At 39.2% G+C, this 23,895-nt stretch overlaps 1 protein-coding gene and 1 long non-coding RNA gene across 6 annotated transcripts in view; both read right to left on the bottom strand.

Annotated features, from left to right (window-relative positions):
* The window catches only part of LOC101442557 (saoe class I histocompatibility antigen, A alpha chain-like), a 1,048,500-nt gene that overhangs the window by 111,303 nt on the left and 913,302 nt on the right, over nt 1–23,895 (bottom strand). The gene's annotated exons all lie outside the window — the stretch shown is intronic.
* The window catches only part of LOC131275384 (uncharacterized), a 43,470-nt gene continuing 34,978 nt past the window's right edge, over nt 15,404–23,895 (bottom strand). For all 5 annotated transcript variants that reach the window (XR_009182846.2, XR_009182843.2, XR_011647110.1 and 2 more), the window contains one exon: nt 15,404–23,641. This is a non-coding gene — a long non-coding RNA (uncharacterized lncRNA). The remainder of the gene's footprint in view (nt 23,642–23,895) is intronic.

Here is a 23,895-nt window from a genome sequence, read left to right as displayed (position 1 = left end):
AACTAAAAATTTAGAAAATTGTATAGTCTAAAATATAAACCACAATGTAAACAGAAATGTTACCTTGTTTGAAAGCTATTGTCTCAATATTGGCACATCAGTTTTAGTAAATATAGTATGAATATGTAAAAAGATTATTCCTGTGAAAGGAAAAAGGTTTTATGTTGGATATGTGGGAGTACTATATTGTATATATGAATTACTGTGATCTAAAACTCTTGTGAAGATAAGCTTAATAATTAGAAAAAAGAAAAGAAAAAGGTAGGATGTAGACACTGAGGAAAAGACGGAAGTAGTTGCCCTGCCAATTTGCATACGGGGCAACACATCGCAGTGATGGAAGGCAAAACATCAAAAACAAAGCTTTTGCATTTTTAAATTTTTTGATATCTCAATTTATTTTTAACATAATTTTCCCAAATTAATATGTATTCTATATCTAACCTTTAAACTTATCGCTATATTCCATTTTACTATTAAGGGAACCTGGCAATATATTGGGCTTCACTTTTCAGGAAGTTTTGGATCACAGAGAGGTTTAACAATGGCAGGGGAGGAATACTGGTGTGGGATGTTATTGATAGTGGACACATGGTTGGCAGGGAGTTCTCCAGGGCATATATCCAGGGTACATAAAAATATTTGGATATTTTCACAGTGGATACAATTAAAAACAACAACTGAGGGAGTGCTCAGTTCCTAGCCAGGGGAGCTCTATCACAGTCCCTAGAGGAACATCAACAATCCCCCAAGTGCAATGGTAAAGACCAAAAAAGAATGAAGGTCCAACAATGAGCCCTTGATGCTAATGACTATGCTTGTGAGCCTGTGCACCTGAAATAAGAACAAGGCATAGAGCTGCAGGGTGCCTAAGAGTTACCTCCTGAGAGCCTCCGTGTTACTCAAATGTGGCCAGTCTCAAAGCCAAACTCTGCATGTAAATGCATTGCCTTTCCCCCAGCATGGGACATGACTCCTGGGGATGAGCCTCCCTGGCACCGATGGATTACTACTAAGTACCAGCTGATGATGTAACTAGATAATGACCTTGAATACAAGGGTCAACTTGGACCAGCAGAATATCTCAGTCTACATATAACACCAGGAGTTAAAAATGCTTTTTGACCTGAATCAAGGGGGAAATGGAAAGGACAAATGAGTCTATATGGCTATGAGTCTCTAAAAAGAGCCAGGAGGTTATTAGATGGGCTGCCCTTATGCACACCTCAGCAGAGTCCCAGAGACAGATAAAGTAGATACAACCCCAGGTATTGGTTCTTCTGAGGGCTACAGAGACCCACAGGTTCTATGGTCATGGCAGATGGAGTTAACTGCCATGTCAGTTGGCTCTTCTTTGGAGTTTGTGTTTCTGTGTGATGGAGCTGGACTCAGATGTGATCTTTTTTCACAAGCCTCTCCTGTTAGTTTTACCAGAACTGTAGTTGGTTCTGGGGTTTAATATATACCCAGGGGATCTGAATCTCTGGACTGACCATATGATAGCCAGGCCCTGAGCCTCAACAGACTTCAGCTCCTACACTCTGGTTTATTGGACTTACCCCATTCAGCTAACGTGGAGGTGAAGATCAACCACCACACCAGGGAGCCAAGAGTGCCTACAACTGAATGCAGGAGGATTGCATCCAGCATCCATGTAGAATCTAAGCCCCCTCTTGATATAGATGTGGAGTGGACACAAACATTCCAAGGTCTGCAGGATGGAGGAATAGAATATGGATTAGAGTGGATTTACTGATATTCTATTCATGAACTACTGTGATTAGTAATCGAAGAAAATGTGGCATTGGTGTGGAGAAAGTGGCCATGGTGGCTGCTGGGTGTGGGGAATGGGAGGAAGAGATGAGACGTGGAGGCATTTTCGGGACTTGGAGTTGTCCTGGGTGATGCTGCAGGGACACTTACCAGACATTGTATGTCCTCCCATGGCCCACTGGACGGAACGTGGAAGAGTGTGGGCTATGATGTGCACCTTTGACCGTGAGGTGCAGCAGTGTTCAGAGATGTATTCAGCAAATGCAATGAATGTCTCATGATGATGGAGGAGATTGTTGCTATGGGGGGAGGAGTGGGGTGAAGGGGGTGGGTGGTATATGGGGACCTAATATTTTTTGAATGTAATATTAAAAAATAAAGACAAAAAAAAAACCTCAGTAAGAAAACGAATAACCCCATTTTTAAAGGCAAAATATCTGCACAGACTTCATGACAGAAGATATATGAATAGTAAATAAATATATTACACATTTATTAAAATACAAAACAAAACAGAAAAAAATCTGGCAATACCAAGTACTGACATCGCAACAGAACTGAAACACTCATGTCCTGCTGGCAGGAAGGCAGAAGTTACAGACACTTTGGAAAATAGTTTGGCACCTACCTCTTGATGCAGCAATCCCACTCTAGGCATTTCCCCAAGACAATAAATCTTTTGTTCGCTTAGAAACCTGTAAGGCAATGCTGATAGTGCTTTGTTCAAAATAGCCCCAAAGTAGAAACAATCCAAACGTCCTTCAGTTGTCAATGAATAAACCCTGTAGTATATCCAGACAATGGAACACTTGGCTGAATTCAGAATGAACTAACACCAGGAACAACTTGGATGACTCCCAAACATTCTTCAGTTGTCACTGAATAAACACTGTAGTATATCCAGACAATGGAACACTCAATTCAGAATGAACTAACACCAGCAACAACTCAGATGACTCCCAAACATCCTTCAGTTGTCATTGAATAAACACTGTAGTATATCCAGACAATGGAATTCTCAGAAATAATTCAGAATGAACTAACACCAGCAACAACTTGGATGACTCCCAAATGCATTATTCTAAGTAGGTATTACAGGGGTTTAAAAAAAATGTTTCCCCATGTGTGAATGGCTTAATGGGAAATAAAACAAAGAAAGATTATTCTGTGAAATAAAGCCAGTCACTTTTTTTGTGTGCCAGGGACTGAGCCCAGGACCTCATATGTGCAAAGCTGGTGCTCAACCACTGAGCCACATCAGCTCCCAGCCAATCACTGTTGAGGTCAGTGACCCACATTTACTAATTACACACAGGTTTGGTGCCATAGCCAAGGCTGCAAAGAGGCTTACACAATATGACGGTCCTGGACTGGTACGTGTCAGCAACATGGTCTCCGTTGATCTTCCTTAAGGCAGTGGTTCCCAAATTCTGCTGCACAGTGGAGTCGCCTGTGGCTTAAAGAGAGCAATGATGTCTAGCTCCCACCCCAGACATTCTAGAGTGACTGGTCCACAGTGTGACCTGGGCCCTGGGATTTTCAGAAGCCCAAGTATTCTTAGGAACTCCTGCTCTGAAGAAGTGCCATCATCCACATGGTCCAGGAAGGCCTCCCACCACAGCTGCACTCCAATGCTGGCCAAGAGGGCCACAAGCCAGAGCTGCACACACAGTTCTCTCACACGCTGCTGCCAAACTAAAGGCCATACCTGGCAGCATCAGATGCTGAGAAAGGTAATTTTTATTTCAGTCAGTCATGTGCCCAGCTAAAAAAAATAAGGAAGAAGTAAAAGAAGACAGTTTGTTTTTTCTAGTCCAATCTAGAAAAAATACCAATCCTTGGATTTGAAGATGAAATTTGCAACATGCTGCTCTTTGTCAAATATATTCCATCACATATAGATGTGGCCGAAGATTGTAACAAATCACCAGTTAGAAGATCCAAGGTCAGTGTTTGTGTCAGAACTTTTACTCCAGGCAATTCCTGAATTTTCACCAGAATGAAATGTTGGAGGAGTAACTTGCCCAATGGTGGTCAGCAATAGCCAAGCTCCATTAATTATATTCCAGATGACTGAACACAGTGAAGCATTCTCACATAACAATATGGAAACACTTCAAAGGAAAGGGCTCCACCAAACGCTGTGCCTTGTGCAGAATCAATTTGTTAAAACCACTTGTTGAGGCTCTTCAGCCTGGATTTGTTTGGTGCTGCACTTGCATTCAAGCCTTCTTTCCAGAAGAAATGCAAATGCAATCATCATACATCCTGGATTCTACAGGTAGCCTAATTGAAGCAAAATTTACAGAAACATATGAAATGACAGGTAGGTTAGAAAGTGATATCAAACTAATTATAAGTAACTCAACTTTCACATTACAAACCTAGCATAAACAAAAAATACAAAACATAGTTTTAACCAAACCATTCCTTTAGAGAGAGGCACTTTTGCGATACTTATCTGAAAGATAAAAAAATATTGAAGTTCAGAAAAATTCAGTAATTTGGTTTTTAAAGTCACATAACTAGTTCATGGTAGGACGTCTAGATTTAATCTCAATGGCCTGCCTTCAAATCTCTTTATGCCATGGAGTACCCTATATATCATTATATAGCTATCTCACTCTATAGTTTTTTTTAATTAGAGAAGTTATAGGTTTACAGAAAAATCATGCAGAAAACAGAGTTCCTATATATTCCCCTATTACTAACACTTTGCTTTAGTGTGCTGCACTTGTTACAATTAAAGAATATTAGTACAGTAACTGTACTATTAACTAGAGCCCATGGCTTACATTAGGGCTCCCTGTTTGTTTTTTGTTCTAGTAGCATACATGCAATCTAAACTTTCCCCGTTAAACCACACTCAGCTCTAGTGTCCCAGGTCTAAGTCCCCTCTGGTTCACTTGCACCCTCCCGCTCACCCTGCTTCCTCCTGTTGGACACAGCCCTAGCCTGTCTGTCAGCCCCAACCTCTCACGCACATTGCATCAGGGGAGGCAGGCAGGCAGGACCACCCCCCTTTCAGCCTTCCTTTGTAGAACGTGGACTCGTTCAGGAGCTCCCTACACAGCCACCCATGCTTCTGGTGACTTACTGCACTGCAGACCCTTAGGGCTGGTGTCCCTGGACTTCTCATCAATCAATCTTCTAATTAGTCTAAATCAGGCATTCCTTCATTTACTACTGAGCATCTGCTTCTTCTCTGCTATCCATTTGGACATCGTTACTAAGCAGAAACCTCTAAATTCCATTTTCATCATATCACTCCCTAACGAAGTTCAAACAGAAGCTCCCAAATATCAGTTCACATTTAAAATCTCCAGTGTTACTATTCAGAAATCATGCAATATTTTTTTCTAACATTATTAAAATGGATTGAGTTTGACTGATGTCTGTACTAATCAAGGCCAGGATGTATAATGGTAAAACCTGTAGTAGTTTCTAAAGCAGCCATTTCTTAATAAGAGTTATGTGGTGGGCAAGATTTTTTTAAAAATAAAACATTTTTTTAAAAAATAAGGAACTGTTAGAAACCTGTTTATTGAGATAATACAGAAAAGTGTAGAAATCTTCTCACAGAAAATATTCACAAGGCAATAGTGAACTACCCAGATTCATAGAAGCAGATCAATAAGTACACTGGTACCTTAAGAACTTCTCATTAAAAGGGTTTAGTCACACGAGATTGCCCTTTTCTTTTGCTCTCCATTGTGCTCCACCAAGTAGAGGAGATACTTAGTTTAGAGACTTGGAGCACAGACAAATTTTCTTAGGAGAGAATGAAAGCAGGTAGCTAGGAGTCTTTCTTATAGAATGGTCAAAAACTGAAAGAAGCACAGACGTCTGCTTCCAAAGTGTCTCCTGTACTCAAAAAATACCAAAGCAACACAGAAGCAGCACTTATTTCCCATAACATTCAAGACATAAGAGAAGACTCAAGGTGAGTTTTCTGCGTAAGCCCCAGGGCCCACCAGAATGAACCTAAGCAAAGGGCAGTGAGAGTGGACAAATTCCATCCTGAGGTTGCAGAAGTGTTGGGTGGAATGTCTGAAAAGTTTCCTTAGAAGTGAGGAGAGAGAGGTACACTTGTATTTCCCTCCTCTTCCGTCCAGTACACACGTGGCAGCTAGTGCTCTAGCACATCCACGGCCATGACCATGATAGCCACATGCTAAAGATGTCAAGATGTAAGCTGAGAAGAAACTGGGTCCCAGGCGACTTTGATGAACTGCCAACCAACCTCCTTTACATAAGAAATAAACTTCCAATTTGTTTAAGACAGTTAGCTTTCATTTGTCGTATTTATCCCAACCTAACCTGAAAGAGTACCCAAACCCCACGTGTTTTCTCATTCAACCCATTTTTACCTGTACTTCTTTTCTTTTTTTTTTCACTGTTAATATTTATTCTTCTCCTGTCCCCTTTTTCTTCATGCTCTAGCCTTCATGGAAAAGGGCTCCATCTCTCCCCAGGAAGCCAATCAAGTCCAAGACTACCTTTCTCTGAAAAGTTAACACAAGCTGTTTCTTCCTGATATGCATTGTTCCTTTATAATTTGTTTCCTGAAGATGGAAGAATTTTTCTATCAGCTGCTGAGATTTACAAGAAAGTGACAGTAATTAAGACACTATTGGGTGGCGGCGGTGTTTCCTGAGATCTGTCGGTTGTGCAGTGGCATTCCTGGGCCCTGTGGCTCCCGGATGCATGGTTCCCAGGTAGGTGCCCCCTGAGTCCCCATAGCCCATGTTCCATGGATCTACGAGTCCTAGATCTGCAGAGTCCTGGACTTCCCTTTCCCAAATCCAGCATGTGAGAAATAAAGGCATGCTATTTCCATAGTAGCAAGTTACTTTCTGACCACTGAGTCATGCTGTCCCTAGAGGTATACGTGCAGGTGGCTAATCTCTCAGGGAAACATAACATTCCAGCAGAACCTGGACTTGATGGTACGAGTAACCTGGGTGACAAGATTTGTGAGTATATTTATTTCAATAACATAATAGAACATCTTGAGCTTTAGTTACTATCTTATCCACTGTGCACTGTGTTTTCAAGAATGAGGTAATGGGAATAGTTAGCTAGAATAGTTGCTGGTTCTCACGAGTGCTTGGGGTATATAAAGAAGCCCCTGATATGAGTAAACTTGTCTGATTGAGGCTTTAATGCTCTCAGATCCCCTAATCCCAATCTCTCTTTGTCTTTTATTCCCGATATCCTTCGGGTCCATGACTCTGACATCTGGCACCCAATGTGGGAACCGAAGTGTGACTGCAGCAGAGATTCTTCCACAACAGTATCGGGAACGTGGAAACTGAAAACCTTCCTGAAAGGTTGAGGCATCTATCAAAAGGGTGACTTAAGTCTGACCATACAGTGGTAAGAAATTTAATTAATTTTGTTTCTGCTAGCATCAGGGTATAGGTAATCAACCAGGACATCTGGAAGGATATTCACAGGTACTAAAAACTCTCTTAAATACTGTCAGAGTCTCAGTAAAAACTGCTGATTTACTTGAACTTTTAGATCTAGTTCAAAAACACTGTTACTGGTTTCAGCCACAAAGGAAAAATCTTTTGAATCTGAAACAGTGGAAACAGGTAATGAAGGCGCTACAAAGAGTATATCAAAGAGGGGACTCCATTCCTTTATCTGTGTGGGCTTTGTGCCAGCAAATTGCTGCCACCTTAGAGCCTTTACAATCAGATGCTTTACCCTATATTAATAATTGTTCCCAACTCCATTCTCAAACACCTTTAATGCCCTGTTTACTGCACAGATCTCAACAAGGGGATCCAGAGGCCATGCAATTATTATCAGCTTTTCTGGTTATATTATGACCAACTCCATCAGATGCTAATAATCCTCAGGGAGGTGTTGAGTTCCATCTTGAACCAATACCTCTTAAACTATTGAAAGATTTAAAACAGGTAAAAATACTAAATAAAGTCCTTGTTAGTGAAATCAGGCTTGTAAGAAAACTCTGTTAAAGTGTTAACTAAGATAAGAAAACTATTCTGGCAGCAGCTCTGCAAACCCCCTGCTGTCTACATGACAATGTAGCTGTGGGCTAGCGGGGGTTAATAGTTAAGCCACTGGAAAAAGAGAAAAACATGGCAACATTGGTGATCTGTTTTGTCTCCATGCTAATTCTGACTGGGCCTATTTAACCAAGATAATAAAATTAGTACAAAATTTTTATCAAGGTTTAAAAAGGAATTTTCAGTTTTAAATCAATAGTTTACTCCTGAACTTCAAGTCTCAGTATAGTCTTACAGAGTAATAATCCAAAAATGAGTGTTAACGTTCTCTCTCAAGTTATCTTAATTGATTGCTGATAACTAATAAAAATGTTTCCAAGCACAAGCTTGCATGTTACAGGCAACATGGATTCCAGAAGAAATCTTAAAAAGTGCTATCTAAGATGTGATGTAACGGAGAACTTAAAAACAGCTATACCAAGAAAGTAAGAATTATGGGTTAATTGTAAACTGTATGTTTCTGTTAATGTGTTATGATTGTTCTGTGTCTGTTCATTCAATGTCAACTTATATTACGATACCTCTGGATGGTAATATAAATTAATAAATAAAAAATTTTTAAAGAGCTCTATTCAAATGGCCAAAAATTAAATAAGCACTTATATTAATACATAAGTCTATATGTTAATAAGAGCTCTACAATGATAAAAATTGTAAGTCTTGATTAACAAAATTACTATAAGTCTTCTTATAAAAAGTTGTTCTTGCCTAGATTGAAATGAATAGTTTATTTTTCTTCACAGGATAAAATGAAGGATGTAAAAATTACATGAATATTAAAGAAGGGTAAAAGTTTGTGGAAATGCTGATTGAAATTTAATAAGTTTTTTTCTAAAAAGTGTGTTTTGTCCTAAAGTAGGATGGCTAATTTTCATAAACTCTTGGAACTTAAATGCATGTGGCAAGTTATAGAAAGTATTGTGGTAACTTTAAGAAATGTGTTCTGTGAAGGTAAAATTTGTCTTAAAATAATATAATTATAGTCTATATGATTATAAATAGGAAATTTAACAAAGCATTGTTTAAATTAAAGTGTTTAAATGGCTAATTCCAAAAGTCATTATTAAACAAACCTGAATTAATAACAATAATAATAATAATAAAAAGTAATTTTATAACAGGAAACTTGGCAGCAGCCAACCTCCCTGACAACCTGCTTCTAGGAGACTGTTTCTGATATTGCATGCTACTAAGCATTTAAAGTAAAGTTCATTATTTTAATAAGCTTTTTTAGTGTTGATGGTATAATGTTGTAAGAAGTTTGCTTAATAACTTCATATGTGGGCTATATGGAATGTGTTTTTATTATTAAGGAAACAGGAGATGATTTTGTCCTAAGATAAAATAATTGATTACTGGGAAAAAGTATAGAGTGTGGAACAAAACCTAAGTGAATACTAAAGTGTAAAAGTTTCATAGAAAAGAAATTTTTATGATTAAAGTTAAATAAAATTTGATGGGTCTATCTATAAAAATTTAAAAGGTTTAGTATCAAGTAGTATACTAATACAAAGTTAAAATTTTGTTCTTTCTCAAAGTCTCTCAAGTCATTAATCTGTTTTGGTAAGTTTTTATCCTCAATAATCAGTATACAAAGAAAGTCTGTTTTATCAAAATACCTTCTTGTGCTTTAACCTCATCATTTCCTTGGTGTTCCAAGAAGGAAAAGTTTTATCTCTTTTAAAAGAACATAATGTTCAAACCTGCTTTCTCAAAATCAAATCCTGAAAAGTAGTCTTTTATTCCAAACTAATTATAAGAGATTTGTTCTTTTATCTTGAAAGAAAAATTAAATAGTTAAGTTCATTTAGTATAAGTCGAATAGAAGGTTTTTTAAAGGTGTTATAAAATTAACAAGTTTTTTAACCCTCTATTAATTAAAGTTGTATGAGTAAAAGGTTCCTATGAATACTTAACAATGTATAAATTTACCAATATTTCAGCATAATCTTAAACAGAAGCTATGATTATTCCTTATATAGATGATATATTGTTTGCTCATGCTTCAAATAATAAACTGCAATAATTATTTCAGTATGCTTAACAAATACTTCCTGAGTATGGTTTGCAAATTGCCCCTGAAAAAATTCAGAGGAATGCACCATATTGTTATTTGGGTATGAAATTAGCTAATGGACATATTACATCACAAAAGGTGCAAATATGCCAGGACAAGTTAAATACTTTAAATGATTTCCAAAAATTACCAGGAGATATTAATTGAATTTGGCCTACCTTAAAAATCCCTAATTATAATGTTAACTCATTTATTTCAAACATTAACAGGAGATTCTGATCTGTCTAGCCCTAGAATCTTGTCTAAAGAAGCTGAAAAATAATTTTCATTAATAAAAAATCAAATCTCTCAAGGGCAATTAACACAAATACACCCTAATGAAGATGTTGATTTAATTATTTTCTCAACCCCTCAATCTCCTACAGCTTTATTTTGGCAAGAAGGTATATTGGAATGGGTTTTTTTAAACCTAATAATAAACAAAAGAGATCCCAAACATATCTCCAAAAAATTATTTCCATACTAGCAAAAGGCCATATGAGGTTGCTACAATTAAAGGGGTCTGATCCAGATAGAATTATTTGTAATCTTTCTCATGAAGAAACTCAACATTTGTATATAACTAATCCTCAATGGCAAATTGCTATTAGTAATTTTCAAGGCATTATTGATAATCATTATCCTACTTCCAAACTGTTAACATTTTTACAAAGAACCACTTGGATTTTACCAAAAATTGTGAAAACTGTTTCTATTGAATATGTATGTACAATATTTACTGATGATAGTAGTAATAGAAAAGCAGCATACATTACCTTTCAAAAAGAACAGGTTTGGCAGACTCCTTATTCATCTGCTAAATGCACAGAGCTTTCAGCCATCATTAAGGTTTTACAAATATTTCAAGAGCCCTTGAATATTGTCTCTGATTCTGAATATGTGTGTTTAACTGTAGCTCATATCGAAACAGCTCATATTTTTATTATTAATGAATTGTCTCAACTTTTTGCTGACCTTCAAGCCCTCATTTGGTAAAGAAGTCAGCCCATATATATTACTCATATCCGGTCTCATTCTTCCCTTCCTGGTCCTCTAGCTACCTAAAATGCAAGAGCTGATTTATTAGTAGGATGTCTGCAAGATGCCAGTAAATATCATGCATTAACTCATATTAACATTAAGGGACTTAGACATAAATTTCCTCAATTAACAAAACATCAAGCTCAAGAAATTATTTGTACCTGTTCCACCTCTGGACCCTTAAATACAGTGCCTTTTCAGGCTGGGACCAATCCCAGAGGCCTGGCTCCTAATCAACTGTGGCAGATGGATGTTGCTCACATACAATCATTGGGTAAATTACAATATGTCCATGTTTGGATTGATACTTACTCTCATTTTTTGTGGGCTACTGCACAAAGTGGTGAACATTTTCATCATGTTCGTTCCCATTTGTGGTCTGCTTTTGCTGTGATGGGATGCCCCTCAAAAATTAAAACTGACAATGGTCCTTCTTACACCAGTAAGTCCTTTGCTGCATTTTGTGCTACATATGGTACTGAACATACTACGGGCATTTCTTACAATTCAACAGGTCAAGCCATAGTTGAACACTGCCATCATACCCTAAAAACTATGCTTTTAAAACAAAAAGGGGGAGATGATGGTATTATAACACTGAAAGATCAATTGGCAAAAGCTTTATTTACTTTACATTTTCTTACTGTTTATAATTCATTGACACCTGTGGAATGTCACTTTAGAAAATGTCAAACATCTACAGTGGACTTTAGAAATAAAGACCAACCAATATTCTGGAAAGATATTTTAAGTAATGAATGGAAAAAAGGCAGGATTAAAGTATGGGGGTGAGGCTATGCTCTTGTCATTTCAGAAAATGGAGAACAAATTTGGTTACATGCAAAAAGGATTAAACCTCAGAATGAAGAGATGGGGTCTCCTACAACTTATGATGGTGATCGTAAGTAATGAGGAAGCTGCTGGTAATTACACTTATTGGGCCTATATACCTAACCCCCCATTACTTAGAGTGTTAACCTGGAAAGATCCATTCTTTCCTATATATCTGAATAAAACCCATATATTCCCTGGACCAATTGATAATTGGTTACCAACTAAACTCCATGAGGAAGGACAAAGAATCTATAATCTTTTTTTTTCCCCAAAGATTTATTTCCTTTCCCCCACCCCCACCCCGACTGTCTGTTTTCTCTTTCTTTTTTTTTTTTTTTTTTTTAAAGATTTATTTTATTATTTTATTTAATTTCCCCCCCTCCCCTGGTTGTGTGTTCTTGGTGTCTGTTTGCTGCGTCTTGTTTCTTTGTCCGCTTCTGTTGTCGTCAGCAGCACGGGAAGTGTGGGCGGCACCATTCCTGGGCAGGCTGCTCTTTCTTTTCACGCTGGGCGGCTTTCCTCACGGGCGCACTCCTTGCGCGTGGGGCTCCCCCACGCGGGGGACACCCTTGCATGGCACGGCACTCCTTGCGCGCATCAGCACTGCGCATGGCCAGCTCCACACGGGTCAAGGAGGCCCGGGGTTTGAACCACGGACCTCCCATATGGTAGACGGACGCCCTAACCACTGGGCCAAAGTCCGTTTCCCTGTTTTCTCTTTCTATTTGCTGCGTCTTCTTTGTCTGCTTCTGTTGTTGTCAGTGGCACGGGACTCTGTGTTTCTTTTTGCTGCGTCATCTTGTGTCATTTCTCCGTGTGTGCAGCGCCATTCCTGTGCAGGCTGCACTTTCTTTCACGCTGGGCAGCTCTCCTTACAGGGTGCACTCCTTGTGCGTGGTGCTCCCCTATGCAGGGGACACCCCTGTGTGGCATGGCACTCCTTGCGCACATCAACACTGTGCATGGGCCAGCTCCACACCGGTCAAGGAGGCCCGGGGTTTGAACCATGGGCCTCCCATGTGGTAGACAGATGCCCTAACCACTGGGCCAAGTCCACCACCTATAATCTTGTATTACCATTTGATTATTACCCTTATGCATTGGTAACCATCCTTCCTGTATGTATGTTAAAAATCAGACCATGATTATCTTCAAAAATAATAATACTCAGTCTATTGTGACTTTATTTCCCTCTTACAATTTTACCATGACCAAAAATCCTTCTTATGATTGTCCAAAAAAGAAAGTAGGGATAAAGAAGGATGGCAAGGGTGCCATATGGGAAGAGGATCTGTCATTTTTAATGATTCCAATGGAATAGTATGGGAGAGTGCCCCAATGGGGAGTCCCTCTCCATATTATGGCAGATTTATTTGATATGGTCTAAATAGTAAAGGACAACAAAAAATAATTTTTACTAAAAATAATAGTGTTTGGAAATATAAAGGGAAATGGATCCCTTCTCCATGGTGTAACATTACATCTATATATAAACAAAAGAATTTGTGGAAAGTTTTTCTAGGAATAGCTCCTACTATAGAATGGATTGGGAATAATAGTAAGAATGGTCGATATCTGCATTTAGATCAAATTCATCATTTTCAATTGTGTGTAAGAGACCCTTATGTGTTTGTGGTCAGAAAATTAACCATAACCAAGAATGCTCTGTTTTATAAAAGTGGGGCCTTGCATACCTGTTTGTCTGAGAACATTTTACAGAAAGGAGATTTCATTACAATGGCTCAAAGGCGGTGGGGAGTGTGGCTCCCAGTGCAAATGAACCGAATTTGGCAACCATGACCTGAGAGTCAACTACTGTTCCATATGGCTCAAGAAATCCTGAAATGGTCAAAGTGATTTGTGGGACTGATAATAGCTGGCATATTAGGACTGATTGGTGTCATTGCAGCTGCTACTACAGCTACAGTGGCCTTGCATGAGATAGTGCAGACTCAACAATACATGCATGATTGGCATAAGAATGCTAGTGACTTATGGCATAGTCAAGAACATATTGATGGAGAATTAAACAGTAGAGTTAATGATTTAAAATCAGCAGTTTTACATCTTGGAGATCAAGTATATAACTTAAATCTACTTAGGGGATTGAAATGTGATTGGAATGAAAGTAACTTCTGTATTACTCCACTTGCTTATAATAATTCTATGTTTGATTGGGAAAAGGTTAAAAATCATTTGATAGGTCATAAAGGTAATATGTCATTAGAAATAGAAGAATTGCAGAAAAAGATATTAGAAATGTCTCATAATCAGATTTATGTACCTGAAGATAAGGATATCTTTAATGATTTGATTTCTCACTTCAATGAGTTTAATCCAGTAGATTGGTGGAAATCTCAACATTTTTTGTCAGCATTAGGAATAGGACTTTGTGTGTTAATCTTATTGCTCATTGTTGTTCCTTGCCTGGGACGAGAGGTATGCTGAAAACTGCACCATGTTGATGCGATGGGACAAGCTAATAATTTGGTACTTGCAAAAAACCTGATATATTCCCCCATGGTCGGAGTGCTTGGCTGGTAGTCAATGATGGGTAAGACTCTCAGAGGAGGGCAACCTAAGACAGGCACAGCCACCCTGACTAAAACAAAAAGGGGGAAATGTGGGAAACAAAGGCATGCTGTTTCCATAGTAGCAAGTTACTTTCTGACCACTGGGTCATGCTGACCCTAGACATATATGTGCAGGTGGCTAATCGCTCAGGGAAACATAACATTCCAGCAGAACCCAGACTTGATAGTATAAGTAACCTGGGCAACAAGATTAATGAGTATATTTGTTTCAATAACATAATAGAACATCTTGAGCTTTAGTTACTATCTTATCCACTGTGCACTGTTTTCAAGAATGAGATAATGGGAATAGTTAGCTAGAATAGTTGCTGGTTCTCACAATTGCTTGGGGTATATAAAGAAGCCCCTGATATTAATAAACTTGTCTGATGAGCTTGAGGCTTCAGTGCTCTCAGATCCCCTGATCCCAATCTCTGTCTTTCATTCCTGATACCTTTCAGGTCTGCGACTCTGACACAGCACTCCTGGAGTTCCAGGATTGCCTTAGGCCTCTGGTTTTGGACTGACTCCATGAATGGGAGAGATTCAGTGGGGGGTGCACTAGGGGGGCTTGGCTAGTGTGGGTTCAATTTTCTGGTGTTCCCCCCCCCCCTTTTTTTTCTTTCTTTTCTTCTTTTCTTCTGCTTGGAGGAGCATACTGGCTGGCTTGGGGAGAGTCTGGGAAGAGAGGAGTGGTGAATCTGCTGAGAAAGCCCGATTCACCTAAATACCCTGGGATAGGAAACTTGGCCTGGGAGAAAGTGGAGTCAGAAAATAAACAAGCACACTCATAGGACACCTAAAGGAGAGGGACTATAGGAGCTGCTTTCCAAGCCTGCAATAGCATACTTGGGGGTTCTGGTGAGGTGTGGGTGTTCTCTCTCTGGAAATTAAGAGTCCTTGTTTTCTGTGTGGAGCTGACTCAACAAGCACCCACTTGAATCTACTACCTGACCTCTCAGGCAGTTTTCCTGCTGCCTGGGAGAGAGGGAAGTGAGGAAGGGAGAAAAGGGGAACATCAGATCACTAAGTGTTTTATTTACCTACAAACAGGATTCCTAGCTTGAAACTTTCCCTAGTATTTGGTTGGTTTTTCCCTGTTTTTCCTTCCTCTTTATCCCCCAAGGCCCTTTTTTCTTTTGTTTTTCTTTCTTTCTCTTTTTTCTTTTTCCTGCTTACTTCCCTACTCCATTTTGTCCCTTTTTTTCTCTTTCTTTCTTTCTCTGCTTTCTTATTCTTCTTATATTAGGTGCTGCAGGGAGAGCTTCACATTTGCTCTATTTCCTCATCCTCCATTTATTCTTTTCTGTGTATACTGATTTTGGCCACCAACACTATTCCCTTTCCTCTACATCTTTCTCTCCTCCATCATTGATTGTTTCTCTTACATTACACTTCTCTTTGTTTGCCCCCGTTTTTTGACTTTTTATTACTAATACCTTTGTTCTCTTTTCTGCCTTATATTCACTCTTTATATTATTGTCCTCTCTTTTCTCTCTCCCTCTCTCCTGAACACACAGGCCTTTTAATTCGCACTGCATTCCTCCCCATATTCAGATTTTTACATACTCTACATTTCTTACTGGTATAACTCTACATACCTTACATGAGTCTCATATCCATTCTCCTATATCTCACATGGTTCCTCTGTTAATATTTACTATCAATACTACTATAATTCATTTTCTTTTCTTACTCATTTTGCTTCCTTGGGCCCTAATATTTTCCTTCAAGTGAACTTAGCCAACAACAAGGAAATAGAATAAGAAGAACAAAGTGACAAAGAGAAGACTTAACACACATACAAAAACAACAACTAATTAAACTCCAAACTAGACAAAGAAGCTAAGCAACTGAATAATCCATCAAGATAAAATGATGACCAGACAGCAACAAAAACTACAAAACAAACCAGGAAAACATGCCCCAATCCAATGAACAAACTAAAAACCAGGAAGAGGATTAGAATATTGAACAAGTAATTAAAGATCTCAAAACATATATTAGGGACCAATTTGATGAGGAGAAGGAAGAGATTAAGAATACGAAGAAAACAATTGGAGAGAATACAGAAGAAACTGCAGTCATATACAAAAATATAACGGATATGATGGTGATGAATAGCACAATTCAAGAAATCAAAAATACACTCAGCAAATGACAGATGACTCAAAGAGGCAAAGCAGCGATTAAGTGATGTGGAAGACAGTACATCTGAAATCAAACAGATAGTTGAACTGGTTGATAAAAAGACAGAAAAAATCCAGCAGGGACTTAAGGACCTGAATGACAATGCAAAACATGCAAACATATGTATTATAGGCATCCCAGAAGGAGAAGTGAAAGGTAAGGGGACAGAAGGGATGTTGGAGGAAATAGTGGCTGAAAACTTCCCAAACATTGAGGGAGATGGATGTACACGCCCAGGAAGCACAATGCACCCCAAACAGCATAAATCACAACAGGCCTACCCCAAGACATATACTTGTCAAGTTATCCAATGCTCAAGACAAAGAGAAAATACTAAAGGCAGCAAGAGAAAAGAGAACCATCACATACAATGGAGGTTCCATAAGATTAAGTGCTGATTTCTCATCTGAAACCATGGAGGCAAGAAGGCAGTGGTATGATATAGTCAAAGTACTAAAAGAAAAAAATTTCTAACTGAGAATACTCTATCCAGCAAAGCCAGCATTCAAAAATGATGGAGGTTTCAAAATAATAACAGATAAACAGAAATTAAGACAGTATGCCAACAAGAATCCTGCCCTTAAAAAGCACATGAAAAAAATACTCCAAATCTCTAGCTATCAGGGAAATGCAAATCAAAACTACAATGAGATACTATCCTACTCCCATAAGATTGGCAGCTATGAAAAAAAAAAGACTACAAATGCTGGAAAGGATGTGGAGGAATGGGAACACTCATCCACTGCTGGTGAGAATGTAGAAAGATCCAGCCATTTTGGAGGATAGTTTGGCAGTTTCTCAAAAAACTAAACAGAGATTTGCCATATGATGCAGCAATTCCACTGCTGGGTATATACCCAGTAGAACTGAAAACAAGGACACAAACTGATCTATGCACACCAATGTTCATAGCAGCATTGCTCACTATTGCCAAAAGTTGGAATCAACTCAAATTCCCATCAACAGATGAATGGATACATAAAATGTGGCATATACATACAATGGAATACTACTCAACTTTAAGAACGAATACACTACAAACACACGTGATAACATGAATGAATCTTGAGAACCTTATGTTGAGTGAAGCAACCTAGGCACTGGAGGACAAATACTACATGACCTCAATGATATGAAATAAGTAAATCAAGCTGCCTCAGAGAGCTAGAGACTGGATGATAGGCTTATAGGAAATTGGGGGGTAGAGGAAGGATATAAGCTGACACCTACATGGGTGAAACCTATGATAAGCTGGAGGTAAGTATTTGTACAAGGAAGGGATAAAATGGAGCATAGGGTTATCTTTGGGTGTTGGGTGGGGCTTTGCAGGCTTGAGGGGGGCTAGGGATGGGAGGATGGGTAATATTGCCCAAGAAACTGGGGGGGAGGGCAGGGTAACCTACAAACATAGGAGATTGTCAGGTATTTGGTTGAGAATATAATGCTGAGAAAACCTTTTCAAAAATATAATAAGGAAAGTTACCTGTTTAAGATGCTTAAAGGGGATAATCTGATGCAGGACAGGCTCCTAGGGAATATGTGGATGCCCGTTTTGTCATAGTGGGTTATATCATTGGATAGAGACCCATATAATTAGAGTGAAGGTATACCCACATCCTGGGGAGGATTGATGTCATCAAATAGAGGGAACTGTATCTCTCAAGAGAAATGGTGGCTCCCAGTGCATTAGGGCAGTTGACCATGTGAAGCCCTCAACACTGTTGCAAGTATCTTTGAACATGGCTCCTCAAGAAATGAAGATTGACTGTCACTGTGGGCCCTTGGGAGGGGGAAAGAAGTATTGAATATATGTAACTGTGTGAGCAATAAAAGTGTTCCACAAGAGTACACAAGAATGGATTTTAAGACATGTAAAATTACACCAAAATATATAGGGGCTGATAGACTAAAAGGTAAATCACACTGTAAAACATGAGATAACTAAAAATTTAGAAAATTGTATAGTCTAAAATATAAACCACAATATAAACACAAATGTTACCTTGTTTGAAAGTTATTGGCTCAATATCTGTACATCACTTTCAGTAAATATAGTATGAATGTGTAAAAACATTATTGCTGTGGAAGGGAAGAAAAAGGTTTTATGTTGGATATGTGGGAGTACTGTATATTGTATATATGAATTACTGTGATCTAAAACTTTTGTGAAGATAAGTTTAATAATTAGAAAAATAAAGAAAAACATAGGATGTAGACTGAGGAAAAGACGGAAGTAGTTGCCCTGCCAATTTGCATACAGGGCAACATTTATTGCAGTAATAGAAGGCAAAATATCAAAAACAAAGCTTTTGCATTTTAAAATTTTTTGATACCCCAATTTATTTTTACTTTAATTTTTCAAAATTAATATGTATTCTATATCTAACCTTTAAACTCATCGCTATATTCCATTTTACTATTAATGTAACCTGGCAATATATTGGGCTTCACTTTTGAAGAAGTTTTGGATCACAGAGAGGTTTAACAATGGCAGGGGAGGAATACTGGTGTGGGATGTTACTGACAGGGGACACATGGTTGGCAGGGAGTTCTCCAGGGCATATATCCAGGGTACATAAAAATGTTTGGATATTTTCATAGTGGTTACAATTAAAAACAGCAACTGAGGGAGTGCTGAGTTCCAAGCCAGGGGAGCTCTATCACAGTCCCTAAAGGAACAGCAACAATCCCTCAAGTGCAATGGCAAAGACCAAAAATGAAGAAAGGTCCAACAATAAGCCCTTGATTCTAATGACTATGCTTGTGAGCCTGTGCATCTGAAATAAAAACAAGGTCTAGAGCTGCAGGGTGCCTAAGAGTTACCTCCTGAGAGCCTCCATGTTACTAAAATGTGGCCAGTCTCAAAGCCACATTCAGCAGGTAAATACACTGCCTTTCCCCCAGCATGGGACATGACTCCTGGGGATAAGCCTCCCTGGCACGGGTGGATTACTACCAAGTACCAGCTGATGATGTAACTAGAAAATGACCTTGAATACAAGGGTCGACTTGGACCAGCAGAATATCTTAGTCTACATATAATACCAGGAATTAAAAATGCTTTTTGACCTGAATCAAGGGGGAAATGGAAAGGACAAATGAGTTTATATGGCTATGAGTCTCCAAAAAGAGCCAGGAGGTTATCAGAGGTGTTGCCCTTATGCACACCTCAGCAGAGTCCCAGAGACAGATAAAGTAGATACAATCCCACGTATTTGTTCTTCTGAGGGCTACAGAGATCCACAGGTTCTATGGTCATGGCAGATGGACTTCAGTGCCATCTCAATTGGCCCTACTTTGGAATTTGTATTTCTGTGTGAAGGAGCTGGCTTTAGATGTGATCTTTGTCCACAAGTCTCTCCCATTACTTTTAACGGAACTGTAGTTGGTTCTGGGGTTTAATGTATACCCAGGGTACCTGAATCTCTGGACTGATCATGTAATAGCCAGGCCATGAGCCTCAACAGACTTGCAATTCCTACACTCTGGTTTATTGGACTTACCCCACTCATCTAACATGAAGGTGAAGAAGGTCAACCACCACATCATGGAGCCAAGAGTGCCTACAACTGAAAGTAGGAGAATTGCATCCAGCATCCATGTGGAATCTAAGCCCCCTCTTGATATAGATATGGAGTGGACACAACCATTCTAAGGTCCATAGGATGGAGGACTAGAGTATGGGTTAGAGTGGACTTACTGATATTCTATTCATGAACTATTAGTAATCGAAGAAAATGTGGCAGTGGTGTGAAGAAAGTGGCCATGGTGGCTGATGTAGGTAGGGAATAGGAGGAAGAGATGTGATGTGGGGCATTTTTGGGACATGGAGCCATCCCGGGTGGTGCTGCAGGGACAGTTACCAGACATTGTATGTCCTCCCATGGTCCACTGGCTGGACTGTGGGAGAGTGTGGGCTATGATGTGGACCATTGACCATGAGGTGCAGTGGTGCTCAGACATGTATTCACCAAATGCAATGAATGTCTCATGATGATTGAGGAGGTTGTTGTTATGGGGGGAGGAGTGGGGTGAGAGGGATGGGGGATATATGGGACCTCATTTTTTTTAATGTACCATTAAAAAAAAAAAAAAAAAAAAGACTCATGCCCTTCCAGAAATACTAAAGGGAGATCTGCAGGAAGAAAGAAAAAAAGAGAGAGAGAGAGAGTTGGAGGAGACTGTAAGAGCAACTAAAAAGACAAAAACAGAAAAAGAAAAACAAACAGAATATGACAAACACAAATCCAAAGAAAATATGGCTAATATAAATAATTCCTTGAAAGTAATAACAATGATTGTCAATGGATTAAATTCACCTGTCAAGAGACTCAGACTGGAAGATTGGATAAGGAAATGTGACCCAAAGGTATACTGTCTGCAAGAAACTCATCTTAGACCCAGGGATTCAAGGAGGTTGAAAGTGAATGGCTGGAAAATAATCTTACCAGCAAACAATAACCCAAAAAAGGGCAGGAGTAGTTATATTAATAGCAGACAAAATACACTTTACATGCGAAACAATGGTGAGAGACAAAGATGGACACTACATATTAGTGAATGGGATAATCTTTCAAGAAGAAAGAACAATCATAAACATTTATGCTCCTAATAAGGGTGCCTCCATATATGTGAGGCAAACACTGGAAAAACTAAGTGAAGGAATAGATGCCTCTACAATTATATTGGGGGACTTTAATTCACCACTATCAACTTTGGACAGAACATCTCTAAAGAGAATCAATAAAGAAACAAAGACTTTGAACAATATTTTAGAGGAGCTGAACCTAGTAGACACAGACAGAACATTACACCCAAATACAGCAGAATATACATTCCTCTCAATTGCACATGGATCATTCTCCAAGATAGACCACATGCTAGGCCACAGAAAAAGTCTCAATGAATGCAGAAAGCTAGAAATCATACAAAATAATTTCTCTGACCACAGTGGTATGAAGCTGGAAATGTACAAGGGACAGAAACCCAGATTTGGCACCAAGATTTGGAAGTTAAACAACACACTCTTAGAAAAACTTTGGGTGAAAGAGGAAATCTCAAAAGAAATTAATAACTACCTTGAAACTAATGAAAATGATAACACAACATATCAAAACTTATGGGATGCAGCAAAAGCAGTACTGAGAGGGAAATTTATAGCCATAAATTCATACATCAAAAAAGAAGAATGAGCTAAAGATGAAGAACTAAATGCACACTTGGAGGAATTAGTTAAAAAACAACAAAGTTAACCCCACAGGAAGAAGAAAGAAAGAAAGAAAAAAGATAAGAGCAGAACTAAATGAAATAGAAAATAAGAAAGCACTTGAAAAGATAAACAAAACAAAGAGCTGGTTCTTTGAGAAAATCAATAAAATTGACAAACCCTTAGCTAGATTAACAAAGAAAAAAAGAGAGAACATGCAAATACACAAAATAAGAAATGAGAAAGGAGATATCACCAATGATCTCACAGAAATAAAGACTACCATAAGAGGATATATTGAAAAACTATATTCCAACAAAAATGACAATTTAGAGGAAATGGACAAATTACTAGAAACACATAAGTAGCCTACATTGACAAAAGAAGTTGACGATCTCAACAAACCAATCACAAGTAAAGAGAATTGGTCATTAATAACCTTCCAACTAAAAAGAGCCCTGGGCCAGATGGCTTCACAGGTGAATTTTACAAAACATTCCGGAAAGAACTAACACAAATTTTGCTGAAAATATTCCAAAAAATTGAAACAGAAGGAACATTGCCTAACTCATTCTATGATGCTAACATTACTCTAGTACCAAAGCCAAACAAAGACACCACAAGAAAGGAAAATTACAGACCAATCTCTCTAATGATCCTTGATGTGAAAATCATCAACAAAATACTTGCTAATCATATTCAGCAACACATTAAACAAATTATACACCATGACCAAGTAGGATTCATTCCTGGTATGCAAGGATGGTTCAACAAAGGAAAATCAATTAATGTAATACACCACATAAACAGATTGAAGGAAAAAAATCACATGATCATATCTATAGATGCAGAAAAAGCATTTGACAAAATACAGCACACTTTCTTGATAAAAACACTGCAAAAGATTGGAATAGAAGGAAACTTTCTGAAAATGATAAAGAGTATATATGAAAAACCCGCAGCTAACATCATTTACAATAGTGAAATCCTAAAATCTTTCCCTCTAAGATCAGGAACAAGACAAAGATGCCCACTATCACCCATCCTATTTAACATAGTCTTAAATATACTTGCTCGAGCATTGAGGCAAGAACCAGGCACAGAAGACATCCAAATTGGAAAGGAAGAAGTCAAAATTTCATTATTTGCAGATGTCATGATCCTATACATAGAAAACTCTGAGGGAGGTAGGGCAAGATGGCATCTGAGTGAGTGCACCTTATAATCTCTCCTGCAAAGAAGTGGCTGAGTAGGGCTGGAGTCCTGCTGGACCAGGCTGTTTCAGGTGTTTGCAGGGCACGAGGTGGCTGCACATTGATTTAGTGGGATGGTGACACAAGAGATTCTTGTAAGAGCTAGAATTTTGGGTCTCTTTCATGGAGGTGGGGCTGCACGCAGGACCCTTCCCCTTGGGGCTGGGGCCCAGCAGTGGCAATTCCTGGAGGCTTTGCTGCGCTGGGGAGTTCCCAAGCCCTGAGTGGGCTGCTTTGGGGGCTTGCAGGGTGGGAGATGTCTAGTAGTCAATTTGTTGAGACAGTGACAGAGGAGATTCTTGCCACAGTTGAAATTTTGGGTTTCTCACAGAGAGGCCAGAGCTCCTGGCTAGAGCCCCTCCCCCTAGGGCTGGCAGCCCATCTGCAGCAGTCCCTGAACTGTTTATAGTACAGTGGCACCCGCAGCACGCTGTTTCAGGGGTTTGCAGGGTGGGATGTGTCTGGAAGTCGATTTGGTGAGACAGTGACGGAGGAGATTCTTGTGAGAGGTGGAATTCTGAGTTTCCGACACGGAGGTCAGAGCTTCCGGCTGAAGCCCCTCCCCCTAGGGCTGGCCGCCCATCTGCGGCAGTCTCTGAACTGGTTGTAGTGCAGCGGCACGCCCAGCAGGCTGTTTCAGGGACTTCTAGGGCGGGAGGTGTCTGGAAGTCGATCTGGTGAGACAGTGACAGAAGAGATTCTTGTGAGAGGTGGAATTTTGGGTTTCTGACATGGAGGTCAGAGTTTACGGGTGTGACCCCTCCCCGTAGGGAAGGTGCCCAGGTGCAGGGATCCCTGAAGGCGTGCTGCGGTGCTCCCAGGCTCCCTGTTAACCAGATGCGTGGCTCCCAGGTCTGTGTCCCCTAAATCCTGGTGGCCCACACTCCAGAGTCTCACACCTCTTGAGTCTACAATACCACAGACTTCC

Source organism: Dasypus novemcinctus, chromosome 22 (genome assembly GCF_030445035.2).
Source record: "Dasypus novemcinctus isolate mDasNov1 chromosome 22, mDasNov1.1.hap2, whole genome shotgun sequence".
Taxonomy (NCBI): Eukaryota; Metazoa; Chordata; class Mammalia; order Cingulata; family Dasypodidae; genus Dasypus; species Dasypus novemcinctus.
Note: the sequence above shows the minus strand (reverse complement) of the source record. Positions and strands in the feature narration are given on the sequence as shown.